This window comes from Bufo gargarizans, chromosome 3 (genome assembly GCF_014858855.1).
Source record: "Bufo gargarizans isolate SCDJY-AF-19 chromosome 3, ASM1485885v1, whole genome shotgun sequence".
Classification (NCBI taxonomy): Eukaryota; Metazoa; Chordata; class Amphibia; order Anura; family Bufonidae; genus Bufo; species Bufo gargarizans.
In genome coordinates this window covers 108,484,854-108,501,381 of record NC_058082.1, presented here as the reverse complement: position 1 = coordinate 108,501,381, position 16,528 = coordinate 108,484,854, and positions in this window count along the sequence as shown.

Sequence of the window (16,528 nt, the reverse complement as noted above, 5' to 3'; positions counted from 1 at the left end):
TCGAAGGGTCCCAGCAGTCGGACCCCTGCTGATCAGACATTTATCTCCTATCCACAGGCAATCAGTGTACTTCAATAATACAGGTGTTTTACCAGTGAAATGGCAGTGGTGCTTGGTTGGATCTGCCAGCCATCACACATGCCCCAATTCTGGACTGTTGGATGTTGAGTGTGGTTTCCAATTAGAATAGATCAGAAAAGATGATTCTATGATGAAATATTGTAACCCGAGGCCATTATAATTTGAAAGATCACTGGACCATTTCTCAAATCCCAAAAAGCTGTTCTCCATAAGGAAGAAAACTGTCCATTAAGTGTCAGATATAAGTGGCTACCAAGTCAATGTTTGACCCTTTAAAGCGCCTTGAAACATGACTCTGGGTTAATAGCCAGACAAGGACAACCATCTGTACACAGTGGCCCCCACTTACTATTGTGAATGCACCGTGACCTTGATGTAAATTGCACCAAAATTTGTTCTATTCTTAGATATGTCCACTATGCCAAGCTTGCCAAGACAGCGTGGTGTTTATGGAAAAGGCTTGTGACAGCGTGAAATGGTATAAAATTAGACAAAAGTGTCTTTCCCTGCACCAGATTTATCATCCAGCTTGTGATAAATAAGGTGCAGGTCTATACAGACTGGCTACGTTTGCCACATCTACAGGATTAGTAGATCTGTCCCAACGTTTCAGAATTGTTGCTCAGCAGATTTGGCTAAAAGTCATGTTAATCTTTGCATTATGTAAAGTTATGTCACTGAAATAGCAAATTACCCCTTAAAAAAATAACCTTTAATTGTATTCTTTAAAATCCCACATGAAACAAACAAACAATAAATCCAGATACTATATAGAGACTTAGGACTAATCCAACAAAAGTAGGTATTAATAGTTTTACCACATTAGTGGTTACTCACGATACAGTTGACCTCCATGAGTAGAGCCCAAACCGATCTTTTAGTCTCTCCTGATGGTAAACAGATGTAGATAGCAGCTGTGCTGTTGCTTTATGCTTTCTTATTGATCCAGGAGAGAAGACGTAGAAATAACAGTTAGGCTTTTAGGCAGTAGGGGAGCTGTCCCTAATGATCTACGCTTCCCTGCCTGAAAGTGGAGTAATCGATCCAAAATGGGTGGCCCCACTTATCGGTGGCTGTACCCCATTATACTGGTCCTTTCCTGATATTACCCTAAATACAAGAATACTGCCTCAATGCAAAGGTATTGCGTTTCGATGCCAGACAGTCCTGTGTAGGGAATCCAGATCCAAGTCACAGCGGAGGTAGATGTTAAAAAAAAATATGCTAGATGCTAGATTGATTTTAGAAGACGAGATGAACTTTATGTTCAATGATAAACCAAGAACTCCCACATTTTATTCTCTGCCCAAAGTGCATAAGGGCCTCACTCCCATTAAAGGACAACCTATAGTGTTTGGGATTGGATCAGGGGCGTACACAAAAATCATTGGGGCCCCATAGCAAGAATCTGAATTGGGCACCCTAACTCCGCCCATTACCCACCCCTGGCCCTGGCTCCTCCGCTGCCACACCCATTTGCTAATAAGTAAAGAAATACAATGTATAAATAACCTTTTGAACTGTTACGGATAAATCATATTTTTTTTTTATAGAGGGAACTGCATTCCTCCGCCTTCACTCACAGGTGCCGCGATCAGCATTGATCTTGGCACCTGGGGGGTTAAATGATGGAGGTTGGGCACTGTCCAGAGACATTTACATCCTCTGTGACTGATATCAGCTGCTCCCCTTATAACGCTCCAGCGCTGATATAACCTCCAGAGACATTACATCATATGTGACTCATGTCAGCGTCTCCTATTATAACGCTGCAGCACTGATATAACTTCCAGAGATATTACATCCTATGTGAACGATATCAGCCGCTTCTCTTATAATGCTCCAGTGCTGATATATCCTCCAGAGATATTACATCTTCTGTGACTGATATCATCCGCTCCTCTTACAATGCTCCAGTGCTGATATAACCTCTAGAGACATTACATCATATGTGACTGATATCAGTCACTCCTCTTATAACGCTACAGCACTGATATAACCTCCAGAGACATTACATCCTATGTGACTGATATTAGCCACTCCTCTTATAATGCTCCAGTGCTGATATAACCTCCAGAGACATTACATCATATGTGACTGATATTAGCCGCTCCTCTTATAACGCTCCAGTGCTGATATAACCTCCAGAGATAATACATCATACATAGGGGGATGGGAAAATTTGAAATGCCACTAATGGGGGAGTCACTGGGAGACATAACTTCTTGCTCTGCATGAAGTATAGATGAGATAGTCAGTGGGCAGAGGTCTGTGAGGGGGTGGAACAACAAGGGGACACAAGATGTGTAAGCTGTGTACCGGGGTGGGCTCCCCAGAATACAGCGAAGTCCCGGACAAGGAAAGCGACACTGACACCAGCTTTATATGCAAGAACAGAAACTTTACTTTGGCAAGAGTAATAACACAAGTATAAACAGAATCAGTAATACCCCAGACCCACAGTAACCGTTCCTGTCCGAGGGACAGGCCTAGCCCGTTGGCGCACACAGCAGAGCCTGAAAGTCGTGCTGTGCCGCTACAGAGGACACACCTAACCGGTGGCAGATGCAGCAGAGCCTGCAAGTCAATTACTGCGCTGTAGTCCAGTACAGTAAGGCCTAACAAAAGGTATAACCCTAAATATCTAACTAATTCAAGGCCTAGGCTAGTCTCTGTTATTTCAGGCGCCACACAGTATCATATAATCAGTAACCAGGTGTACTGACCTGCGTCCGTTCTGGGCCCGAGGATGCCGCTTACCCGGGATGGCCACCAACCTCTCAGCAACCGTGCGGCCTTGCTTGATAATAAGGCCTCTTGTCCACACACTGGAAATGGTCTTCCTGGGACAACCTCTCTTTCAAAGAGCTGGATCCAGTAAGGGGACAACAGCTACTCTCCTTCCTTTGAGTATCCATTCACTGCCAGAGATCCACAAGCCAGGATGGAATCGGATTCAGTCTCTCAAAGCACAATCCCTCCACCATGTCAGATCAGCTCAGACTTCCTGTTTTTTCAGAAGCAGCTTGCATGAGTCATCATCTGCTTTGCATATGCAGATCACAGAGTGTGCTGACTGTAAAGCAGTGGCCTCTAGTGCCCGGAACGCCAAATGACAGCTCCAATACAATTTAGGCATAAACATTATACCGGCAGAGCTTTTCCACAATCTCACACAGGGGCAGCAGTTTCCAGACTAACATTCTTCCCACAGTAACTTACCCCATTACAGCTGTGTAGGAGGACCAGTGAGGGACTGAACTTTATACTGGAGGCACAGTAAAACAGGCGGTCAGAAGGTGCAGTGTCTCCATTATCTCCTGCTGCCGCCTCGGCTCCTCTGGCTCCGCCCCCTCCTCACACATGAAGGAATATCACACTGCAGAGAGGAGGGGGGGCTGTCTGCTCATGTGGGGTCGGTGAAGTTTACTTTGCAGAAAAGAACAAGTCCTGGAAGGTATTGTGCTGTCCCTTTCACCAAAGTAAAACTAAATGCAGTCCAGCAGCAGAGAAGGGCGGGTGGTGGTAGCTGGGAGCTGGCCTTTGCTTCCATGCACTCCGGGCACCCCCCCTCCCATGGGCCCCATAGCAGCTGCGTGGTCTGCCTATATTGGCAGTACGCCACTCGATTGGATCCATTAGTCACAATGTAGGAATATATATTGATAAGGTCCTGAGAGATTTTGTTACTGCTCGCCCTTCGTACATCAGGGATACTTCTGACTTAGTTAAAAAATTGGATGGCCTGACGGTGGAGGACAACACCTTACTTGCCTCTGTTGACTTGGAGGCCCTTTATAGCAATATCCCTTATGACAAAGGACTCTTAGCGGTACAATATTTTCTAAAAACAAGGAGGTACACATTGCATCCCTCACAACGATCTCATATTTCGACTTCTTGAGTATGTTCTTACACATAACTACTTTCTCTTCAACTCCAGGCACTTCCACCAGCTCAGGGGCACTGCTATGGGCAGTGCCTGTGCGCCTACATACACAAACTTGTTCCTGGGCTGGTGGGAGGATAACATGGGGTTCACAGAAGACATTAAGTGGACACCATTCATTAGCTTCTGGGGTCGCTTCATAGATGATGTCTTTATCTTGTGGAGCAGCCCCAGGAAACCTTTTCTGGAGTTTATAGAAGAGATAAATATAAATGATATTGGGATGCATTTTACCTCAGAAATCAATGAACAACATATGGCATTCCTTGATCTTGATATCCAGCTTTACCATAGCCAAATATGTACCCAAACATGCATAGTCATTACCCCCTAAGTCTTAGATGTGGTATACCTAAAGGGCAATACTTACGAATATGTAGAAATTGCATAAGAGGGGCTAGCGAATTACAGGGCAGATTTATACGAAGAGGTTATCCTCCAAAAGTACTCCATAATGCTTTCAAAAATGCCTAAAAAAAGAGATAGGGTTAACCTCCTAAATCCACAACTCGATACACAGAAGGATGTTGTGCCTACATACGGGGAACAAAAGAAAAATTAATATACCCGTATCATAGGCACATTTGATGACCGTCATAGAAAAATACGGGGTGTCTTATGTAAATATTGGGACCTACTAAAAATGGATCCAGATAATAGAGACACAATACCAGACCATCCGTCCATCACCTTCAGAACAGGTAGATCCCTCAGAGATCCCTAGAGACCGACTCGTGCACAGCCATTTTTAACACGTAAAGAAACAAGGTACTTGGTTACCAAAAAAAACGTGTGGCATGTATAGATGTGGAGGCTGCATTTCCTGCCCATATATACATGCAACAAAAAGTTTTAGGTCCCTTTCACACAAGCGTGATTTCCGTGCGGGTGCAATGCGTGACGTGAAGGCATTGCACCCGCACTGAATCCTGAACCATTCATTTCAATGGGGCTGTGTACATGAGCGTTGTTTTTCACGCATCAGTTCTGCGTTGCGTGAAAATCGCAGCATGTTCTATATTCAGCGTTTTTCACGCAGCCCTGGCTCCATAGAAGTGAATGGGGCTGCGTGAATAACGCATTGCATCCGCAAGCAAGTGCGGGTGCGATGCGTTTTTCACTGATGGTTGCTAAGAGATGATGTTTGTAAACATTCAGTTTTTTATCACACGCGTGAAAAACACATCAAAACTAGGGATGAGCGAACTCGAACTGTATAGTTCGGGTTCGTACCGAATTTTGGGGTGTCCGTGACACGGACCCGAACCCGGACATTTTCGTAAAAGTCCGGGTTCGGGTTCGGTGTTCGTCGCTTTCTTGGCGCTTTTGTGACGCTTTCTTGGCGCTTTTTGAAAGGCTGCAAAGCAGCCAATCAACAAGCGTCATACTACTTGCCCCAAGAGGCCATCACAGCCATGCCTACTATTGGCATGGCTGTGATTGGCCAGAACACCATGTGACCCAGCCTCTATTTAAGCTGGAGTCACATAGCGCCGCCCGTCACTCTGCTCTGATTAGCGTAGGGAGAGGTTGCGGCTGCGACAGTAGGGCGAGATTAGGCAGATTAACGCCTCCAAAGGACTTGATTATTGATCGATCTGCAGCTGTGGGTCATTGAGCTGCTGATACTCAATTGCTCACTGTTTTTAGGCTGCCCAGACCGTTTGTCAGTCACATTTTTCTGGGGTGATCGGCGGCCATTTTGTGTCTTGTGGTGCGCCAGCACAAGCTGCGACCAAGTGCATTTAACCCTCAATGGTGTGGTTGTTTTTTGGCTAAAGCCTACATCAGGGTGAAGCTGTCACACCAAGTGCATTTAACCAGCAATAGTCTGTTTATTTTTTGGCCATATACTACATCAGGGGCAAGCTGTGCCCGTCACCAAGTGCATTTAACCCTCAGTAGTGTGGTTGGTCAAGCTATCACACCAAGTGCATTTAACCAGCAATAGTCTGTTCATTTTTTGGCCATATACTAAATCAGGGGCAAGCTGCGCCCATCACCAAGTGCATTTAACCAGCAATAGTCTGTTCATTTTTTGGCCATATACTACATCAGGGGCAAGCTGCGCCCGTCACCAAGTGCATTTAACCCTCAGTAGTGTGGTTCGTCAAGCTGTGACACCAAGTGCATTTAACCAGCAATAGTCTGTTCATTTTTTGGCCATATACTACATCAGGGGCAAGCTGCGCCCGTCACCAAGTGCATTTAACCCTCAGTAGTGTGGTTGGTCAAGCTATCACACCAAGTGTATTTAACCAGCAATAGTCTGTTCATTTTTTGGCCATATACTAAATCAGGGGCAAGCTGCGCCTGTCACCAAGTGCATTTAACCAGCAATAGTCTGTTCATTTTTTGGCCATATACTACATCAGGGGCAAGCTGCGCCCGTCACCAAGTGCATTTAACCAGCAATAGTGTGGTTATATTTTGGCCATATCCCAGTCTAATTCTGTCACAAAATCCATACCGGTCACCCAGCGCCTAAATACTAGGCCTCAAATTTATATCCCGCTAAATCTCTCGTTACCGCTGTCCTGTTGTGGCTGGGAAAGTTATTTAGTGTCCGTCAAAGCACATTTTTTGTTCTGGGTTGAAATACAATTCCCAATTTAGCAATTTCATAATTTAGTGGTTTCTGCTATATCAGAGCTATTTGAAATCTATCCCTAAAAGGGTATATAATATTCAAGGTGCACATAGGGTCATTCAGAATAACTTCACACACACGCTACTGTGCATTTCCAAGTCTAATTCTGTCACTAAATCCATACCGGTCACCCAGCGCCTAAATACTAGGCCTCAAATTTATATCCCGCTAAATCTCTCGTTACCGCTGTCCTGTTGTGGCTGGGAAAGTTATTTAGTGTCCGTCAAAGCACATTTTTTGTTCTGGGTTGAAATACAATTCCCAATTTAGCAATTTCATAATTTAGTGGTTTCTGCTATATCAGAGCTATTTGAAATCTATCCCTAAAAGGGTATATAATATTCAAGGTGCACATAGGGTCATTCAGAATAACTTCACACACACGCTACTGTGCATTTCCAAGTCTAATTCTGTCACTAAATCCATACCGGTCACCCAGCGCCTAAATACTAGGCCTCAAATTTATATCCCGCTAAATCTCTCGTTACCGCTGTCCTGTTGTGGCTGGGAAAGTTATTTAGTGTCCGTCAAAGCACATTTTTTGTTCTGGGTTGAAATACAATTCCCAATTTAGCAATTTCATAATTTAGTGGTTTCTGCTATATCAGAGCTATTTGAAATCTATCCCTAAAAGGGTATATAATATTCAAGGTGCACATAGGGTCATTCAGAATAACTTCACACACACGCTACTGTGCATTTCCAAGTCTAATTCTGTCACTAAATCCATACCGGTCACCCAGCGCCTAAATACTAGGCCTCAAATTTATATCCCGCTGAATTTGAATACAATACATTGGGCCAAATAATATTTTTGTTGTTGTGGTGAACCATAACAATGAGGAAAACATCTAGTAAGGGACGCGGACGTGGACATGGTCGTGGTGGTGTTAGTGGACCCTCTGGTGCTGGGAGAGGACGTGGCCGTTCTGCCACATCCACACGTCCTAGTGTACCAACTACCTCAGGTCCCAGTAGCCGCCAGAATTTACAGCGATATATGGTGGGGCCCAATGCCGTTCTAAGGATGGTAAGGCCTGAGCAGGTACAGGCATTAGTCAATTGGGTGGCCGACAGTGGATCCAGCACGTTCACATTATCTCCCACCCAGTCTTCTGCAGAAAGCGCACAGATGGCGCCTGAAAACCAACCCCATCAGTCTGTCACATCACCCCCATGCATACCAGGGAAACTGTCTCAGCCTCAAGTTATGCAGCAGTCTCTTATGCTGTTTGAAGACTCCGCTGGCAGGGTTTCCCAAGGGCATCCACCTAGCCCTTCCCCAGCGGTGAAAGACATAGAATGCACTGACGCACAACCACTTATGTTTCCTGATGATGAGGACATGGGAATACCACCTCAGCATGTCTCTGATGATGACGAAACACAGGTGCCAACTGCTGCGTCTTTCTGCAGTGTGCAGACTGAACAGGAGGTCAGGGATCAAGACTGGGTGGAAGACGATGCAGGGGACGATGAGGTCCTAGACCCCACATGGAATGAAGGTCGTGCCACTGACTTTCACAGTTCGGAGGAAGAGGCAGTGGTGAGACCGAGCCAACAGCGTAGCAAAAGAGGGAGCAGTGGGCAAAAGCAGAACACCCGCCGCCAAGAGACTCCGCCTGCTACTGACCGCCGCCATCTGGGACCGAGCACCCCAAAGGCAGCTTCAAGGAGTTCCCTGGCATGGCACTTCTTCAAACAATGTGCTGACGACAAGACCCGAGTGGTTTGCACGCTGTGCCATCAGAGCCTGAAGCGAGGCATTAACGTTCTGAACCTGAGCACAACCTGCATGACCAGGCACCTGCATGCAAAGCATGAACTGCAGTGGAGTAAACACCTTAAAACCAAGGAAGTCACTCAGGCTCCCCCTGCTACCTCTTCTGCTGCTGCCGCCTCGGCCTCTTCCTCCGCCTCTGGAGGAACGTTGGCACCTGCCGCCCAGCAAACAGGGGATGTACCACCAACACCACCACCACCACCTCCGTCACCAAGCGTCTCAACCATGTCACACGCCAGCGTTCAGCTCTCCATCTCACAAACATTTGAGAGAAAGCGTAAATTCCCACCTAGCCACCCTCGATCCCTGGCCCTGAATGCCAGCATTTCTAAACTACTGGCCTATGAAATGCTGTCATTTAGGCTGGTGGACACAGACAGCTTCAAACAGCTCATGTCGCTTGCTGTCCCACAGTATGTTGTTCCCAGCCGCCACTACTTCTCCAAGAGAGCCGTGCCTTCCCTGCACAACCAAGTATCCGATAAAATCAAGTGTGCACTGCGCAACGCCATCTGTAGCAAGGTCCACCTAACCACAGATACGTGGACCAGTAAGCACGGCCAGGGACGCTATATCTCCCTAACTGCACACTGGGTAAATGTAGTGGCAGCTGGGCCCCAGGCGGAGAGCTGTTTGGCGCACGTCCTTCCGCCGCCAAGGATCGCAGGGCAACATTCTTTGCCTCCTGTTGCCACCTCCTCCTTCTCGGCTTCCTCCTCCTCTTCTTCCACCTGCTCATCCAGTCAGCCACACACCTTCACCACCAACTTCAGCACAGCCCGGGGTAAACGTCAGCAGGCCATTCTGAAACTCATATGTTTGGGGGACAGGCCCCACACCGCACAGGAGTTGTGGCGGGGTATAGAACAACAGACCGACGAGTGGTTGCTGCCGGTGAGCCTCAAGCCCGGCCTGGTGGTGTGTGATAATGGGCGAAATCTCGTTGCAGCTCTGGGACTAGCCAATTTGACGCACATCCCTTGCTTGGCGCATGTGCTGAATTTGGTGGTGCAGAAGTTCATACACAACTACCCCGACATGTCAGAGCTGCTGCATAAAGTGCGGGCCGTCTGTTCGCGCTTCCGGCGTTCACATCCTGCTGCTGCTCGCCTGTCTGCGCTACAGCGTAACTTCGGCCTTCCCGCTCACCGCCTCATATGCGACGTGCCCACCAGGTGGAACTCCACCTTGCACATGCTGGACAGACTGTGCGAGCAGCAGCAGGCCATAGTGGAGTTTCAGCTGCAGCACGCACGGGTCAGTCGCACTACAGAACAGCACCACTTCACCACCAATGACTGGGCCTCCATGCGAGACCTGTGTGCCCTGTTGCGCTGTTTCGAGTACTCCACCAACATGGCCAGTGGCGATGACGCCGTTATCAGCGTTACAATACCACTTCTATGTCTCCTTGAGAAAACACTTAGGGCGATGATGGAAGAGGAGGTGGCCCAGGAGGAGGAGGAGGAGGAGGAAGAGGGGTCATTTTTAGCACTTTCAGGCCAGTCTCTTCGAAGTGACTCAGAGGGAGGTTTTTGGCAACAGCAGAGGCCAGGTACAAATGTGGCCAGCCAGGGCCCACTACTGGAGGACGAGGAGGACGAGGAGGAGGTGGAGGAGGATGAGGATGAAGCATGGTCACAGCGGGGTGGCACCCAACGCAGCTCGGGTCCATCACTGGTGCGTGGCTGGGGGGAAAGGCAGGACGATGACGATACGCCTCCCACAGAGGACAGCTTGTCCTTACCCCTGGGCAGCCTGGCACACATGAGCGACTACATGCTGCAGTGCCTGCGCAACGACAGCAGAGTTGCCCACATTTTAACCTGTGCGGACTACTGGGTTGCCACCCTGCTGGATCCACGCTACAAAGACAATGTGCCCACCTTACTTCCTGCACTGGAGCGTGATAGGAAGATGCGCGAGTACAAGCGCACGTTGGTAGACGCGCTACTGAGAGCATTCCCAAATGTCACAGGGGAACAAGTGGAAGCCCAAGGCCAAGGCAGAGGAGGAGCAAGAGGTCGCCAAGGCAGCTGTGTCAATGCCAGCTCCTCTGAGGGCAGGGTTAGCATGGCAGAGATGTGGAAAACTTTTGTCAACACGCCACAGCTAACTGCACCACCACCTGATACGCAACGTGTTAGCAGGAGGCAACATTTCACTAACATGGTGGAACAGTACATGTGCACACCCCTCCACGTACTGACTGATGGTTCGGCCCCATTCAACTTCTGGGTCTCTAAATTGTCCACGTGGCCAGAGCTAGCCTTTTATGCCTTGGAGGTGCTGGCCTGCCCGGCGGCCAGCGTTTTGTCTGAACGTGTATTCAGCACGGCAGGGGGCGTCATTACAGACAAACGCAGCCGCCTGTCTACAGCCAATGTGGACAAGCTGACGTTCATAAAAATGAACCAGGCATGGATCCCACAGGATCTGTCCGTCCCTTGTCCAGATTAGACATTAACTACCTCCCCTTAACCATATATTATTGGACTCCAGGGCACTTCCTCATTCAATCCTATTTTTATTTTCATTTTACCATTATATTGCGAGGCTACCCAAAGTTGAATGAACCTCTCCTCTGTCTGGGTGCCGGGGCCTAAATATATGCCAATGGACTGTTCCAATGTTGGGTGACGTGAAGCCTGATTCTCTGCTATGACATGCAGACTGATTCTCTGCTGACATGAAGCCAGATCCTCTGTTACGGGACCTCTCTCCTCTGCCTGGGTGCTGGGCCTAAATTTATGAAAATGGACTCTTACAGTGGTGGGTGACGTGAAGCCTGATTCTCTGCTATGATATGAAGACTGATTCTCTGCTGACATGAAGCCAGATCCTCTGTTACGGGACCTCTCTCCTCTGCCTGGGTGCTGGGCCTAAATTTATGAAAATGGACTCTTACAGTGGTGGGTGACGTGAAGCCTGATTCTCTGCTATGATATGAAGACTGATTCTCTGCTGACATGAAGCCAGATTGTCTGTTACGGGACCTCTCTCCTCTGCCTGTGTGCTGGGCCTAAATATATGCCAATGGACTGTTGCAGTGGTGGCTGACGTGAAGCCTGATTCTCTGCTATGACATGAAGACTGATTCTCTGCTGACATGAAGCCAGATTGTCTGTTACGGGACCTCTCTCCTCTGCCTGGGTGCTGGGCCTAAATATATGCCAATGGACTGTTGCAGTGGTGGCTGACGTGAAGCCTCATTCTCTGCTATGACATGCAGACTAATTCTCTGCTGACATGAAGCCAGATTGTCTGTTACGGGACCTCTCTCCTCTGCCTGGGTGCTGGGCCTAAATATATGCCAATGGACTGTTGCAGTGGTGGCTGACGTGAAGCCTCATTCTCTGCTATGACATGCAGACTAATTCTCTGCTGACATGAAGCCAGATTGTCTGTTACGGGACCTCTCTCCTCTGCCTGGGTGCTGGGCCTAAACTTATGAAAATGGACTGTTGCAGTGGTGGGTGACGTGAAGCCTGATTCTCTGCTATGACATGCAGACTGATTCTCTGCTGACATGAAGCCAGATTGTCTGTTACGGGACCTCTCTCCTCTGCCTGGGTGCTGGGCCTAAATATATGCCAATGGACTGTTGCAGTGGTGGCTGACGTGAAGCCTCATTCTCTGCTATGACATGCAGACTAATTCTCTGCTGACATGAAGCCAGATTGTCTGTTACGGGACCTCTCTCCTCTGCCTGGGTGCTGGGCCTAAACTTATGAAAATGGACTGTTGCAGTGGTGGGTGACGTGAAGCCTGATTCTCTGCTATGACATGCAGACTGATTCTCTGCTGACATGAAGCCAGATTGTCTGTTACGGGACCTCTCTCCTCTGCCTGGGTGCTGGGCCTAAATATATGCCAATGGACTGTTGCAGTGGTGGCTGACGTGAAGCCTCATTCTCTGCTATGACATGCAGACTAATTCTCTGCTGACATGAAGCCAGATTCTCTGTTACGGGACCTCTCTCCTCTGCCTGGGTTCCGGGGCCTAAATATCTGAGAATGGACTGTTCCAGTGGTGGGTGACGGGAAGCCAGATTCTCTGCTATGGGACCTCTCTCCAATTGATTTTGGTTAATTTTTATTTATTTTATTTTTATTTTTATTAATTTCCCTATCCACATTTGTTTGCAGGGGATTTACCTACATGTTGCTGCCTTTTGCAGCCCTCTAGCCCTTTCCTGGGCTGTTTTACAGCCTTTTTAGTGCCGAAAAGTTCGGGTCCCCATTGACTTCAATGGGGTTCGGGTTCGGGACGAAGTTCGGATCGGGGCCGAACTTCTCGAACCCGAACATCCAGGTGTTCGCTCAACTCTAATCAAAACGCATTGCACCCGCGCGGAAAAAACTGAACAACTAAACGCAATCGCAGACAAAACTGACTGAACTTGCTTGCAAAATGGTGCGAGTTTCACTAGTCACACCCTGAACGCATCCGGCCCCAATCTGCAACGCCCGTGTGAAAGAGGCCTTATGAGTGTGTTTACGCAAAAAATGTATGACATCCGAGATTATGCCAATTGCAAAAGCATGGGATTAGTTTATCTATGCACATGTACATATCCAATGCAATATGTGGGGGAAACCATAATACAGCTAAAGAGACGTATGGGGAACATCTTTGTGATATAAGACATAAAAGGGACACCTCAATTGCCCGACACGTCCAAGAGAAACATGCAGGAAACCCCAGCTCTTGGATAAGCCGTTTATCTGACCGCGATAGGTCTTACACTTAAACATCATTAAGTTGGGACACATCAGGTATTTGACTCTCTAGTCTCTTCACTGTTCCCAATATTTTACACTGCCAGCAATGGGTTCAGTGGGCTGGATTTATTTTAAGTCTCTAATTCAGCCCAGTATAAATACAGAATTTTTCATACTTGCCTCTCTAATCATTGCAAAAATAAAATCAAGTTATAATATTATATGTTATGTACACAACATGTCTGGAGTCATCCTCCTCCTGTAATTCAGGTGTTATTGTAATCTGACCAATCATTGGTCAATATACACACACAAAGGCGTCATTTAAATATAGGGAAACGCATTTTAATGTTGCCATATATTTAATCTAAGATCCACTGACATATAGCATTCCTTTGGCTTTCTCAGGGCGCATTGACCGGAGCTCTGTTTGTATGCGCAGGCGCACTGGGCAAGCTGTATCCTTTTGCCAGGAGTATCTAATCTCCAGGCGCATGCGCACTCAAATGACTGTGAGGTCATCGGCGCCTGCGCAATGCGCACTGTTACATCACATGCCATGGTGTCTTGAACGTAAGACACCGGCGCATGCGCAATGGCCTATAGAAGACGCCAACCTAATAGGCGCATTGAGGTAAGGGGGAATATTTAAACCCGACTCTTGCTGCTATATCGTGCTGCAAGCCATTCATCTGCTGGCACCCTCCATCACTATACCGCCATTTATTTAACTTGGGACTATATTTTTTTTTTGTAACGTCTACCTCCGCTGTGACTTGGATCTGGATTCCCTACACAGGACTGTCTGGCATCAAAACGCAATACCTTTGCATTGAGGCAGTGTTCTTGTATTTGGGGTAATATCAGGAAGGGACCAGTATAACAGGGTACAGCCACCGATAAGTGGGGCCACCCATTTTGGAGCGATTACTCCGCTTTCAGGCAGGGAAAGCGTAGATCATTAGGGATAGCTCCCCTACTGTCACGGAAGGTGTACAGAAAACTAGAAGACACAAAATGAAGATCCAACTGACTGGATCCAAAACTAAGGAACCAAAGGGAGAGCCCTGCAACAGACCTGGCTCTCTCCCTAACTGCTCAGCCTATGCAAAAATCTCAATGGTAGATGATCGCATATCCTCGTACCTCAACTGTATAACACCTGAACACCCTATAATAGTGAGGGTACACGACCACCGTCTCCCTACACTTGATACGAAGGGAGTCAGGGTCACCTGGGATCCAGCAAACAGGAAAACACAAATGAATGAACAAAACTTATCTGTAGAAGACTCAGTAGTAGCATCCAGCATGCACACACTCCAGGAAGTTGTATAAACCGCAAAGTGATGCAGTATGGGAAGGGATTTAAAGGGATGCAATCAGTGCAACTACATGACAGCTGGGAGAGGCTAACGAGATGAGAAAACGAAAGCAAAACAAAAAGGAACCTCAAGGAGGAGGTTCTGAAGAACGTCTGTCAAAGCTTCTCAGATGTCTGGTGGTGACAGTACCCCTCCTTCTACAAGTGGACTCCGGATGGGACCTATGAAAAGCCCTGATGAGACGAGTGGCCTTAATGTCCGTCACTGGGACCCACATCCTCTCCTCAGGACCATACCCCTCCCAATGAACGAGGTACTGGAGAGAACCGCGGACAACACGAGAATCCACAATCCTAGAGACCTGAAATTCAAGATTACCATCAACCACAATCGGAGGAGGAGGCAAAGACGAGGGTACAATGGGTTGGACATAAGGTTTTAATAAGGACATATGAAAAACATTATGGATCTTCCAAGTCTGAGGAAGATCAAGACGGTAGGCAACAGGATTGATGACGGACAAGATTTTGTAAGGCCCAATAAACTTAGGACCCAACTTCCAGGAGGGAACCTTCAATTTGATATTCTTAGTAGACAACCACACCAGATCACCAACATTCAGGTCCGGACCAGGCACATGTCTCTTATCCGCCACACGCTTATATCTTTCACTCATGCTCTTTAGATTATCCTGAATCTTTTGCCAAATAGATGACAAAGACGAGCAGAATCTGTCCTCATCAGGTAAACCAGAAGACCCCTCTCCAGAGAATGTCCCAAACTGCGGATGAAACCCATATACACCAAAAAATTGTTACTTATCAGAGGACTCCTGACGACGGTTATTTAAAACAAACTCAGCAAGGGACAAAAAAGAACACCAATCCTCCTGATTCTCCGCCACAAAACAGCGCAGATAGGTCTCCAGATTCTGATTGACGCGCTCTGTCTGGCCATTTGACTGCGGGTGGAAAGCAGAAGAGAATGACAACTGAACCCCCAAGCGAGAACAGAAAGCCTTCCAGAATCTGGAAAAAAAACTGTGTGCCCCTATCAGAGACTATGTCTGAAGGAATACCATGCAATTTGACAATGTGATCAATAAATGCCTGCGCCAGCGTCTTAGCATTGGACAAGCCAGGAAAAGGAATAAAAATACACCATTTTGCTAAAACGGTCCACCACCACCAGAATCACAGTCTTCCCCGAGGAACGAGGCAGGTCCGTAATGAAGTCCATGGACAGATGTGTCCAAGGATGGGAAGGAATGGGTAACGGAAGGAGAGGACCTGATGGCCGTGAATGAGGGACTTTGGCACTAGTGCAGGTCTCGCAGGCTGCCACAAAACCCTCAACCGACTTACGAAGCGCCGGCCACCAGAATCTCCGAGCGATGAGATCCACTGTGGCTCTTGCCCCCGGGTGCCCAGCAAGGACAGTATCGTGGTGCTCCTTAAAAATCTTGTGTCTTAAAGCGAGAGGCACAAACAACCTCCCAGGAGGACAAAGATCAGGAGCCTCTGACTGGGCTACCTGAACCTCTGCCTCCAATTCAGGATAAAGAGCAGAGACCACCACACCTTCAGCCAAAATGGGACCCGGGTCTTCAAAATTCCCACCTCCCGGAAAACAACGTGACAGGGCATCCGCCTTCACATTCTTAACCCCAGGGCGGAACGTGACAACAAAATTAAACCTTGAAAAGAACAAAGACCATCTGGCCTGTCTTGGGTTCAGACGCTTGGCTGACTCCAAGTAGGCCAGATTCTTATGGTCAGTAAACACGGTAATAGGGTGTCTGGCTCCCTCTAGCCAATGGCGCCATTCCTCAAAAGCTAACTTGATGGCCAACAACTCTTTAACTCCCACATCGTAATTTCTCTCTGCGGAGGAGAGTTTCTTCGAGAAAAAGGCACACGGTCGCCATTTGGCAGGAGAGGGACCCTGAGACAAGACCGCACCCACACCCACCTCAGAAGCATCAACCTCAACTATGAAGGGTAGAGAAATATCAG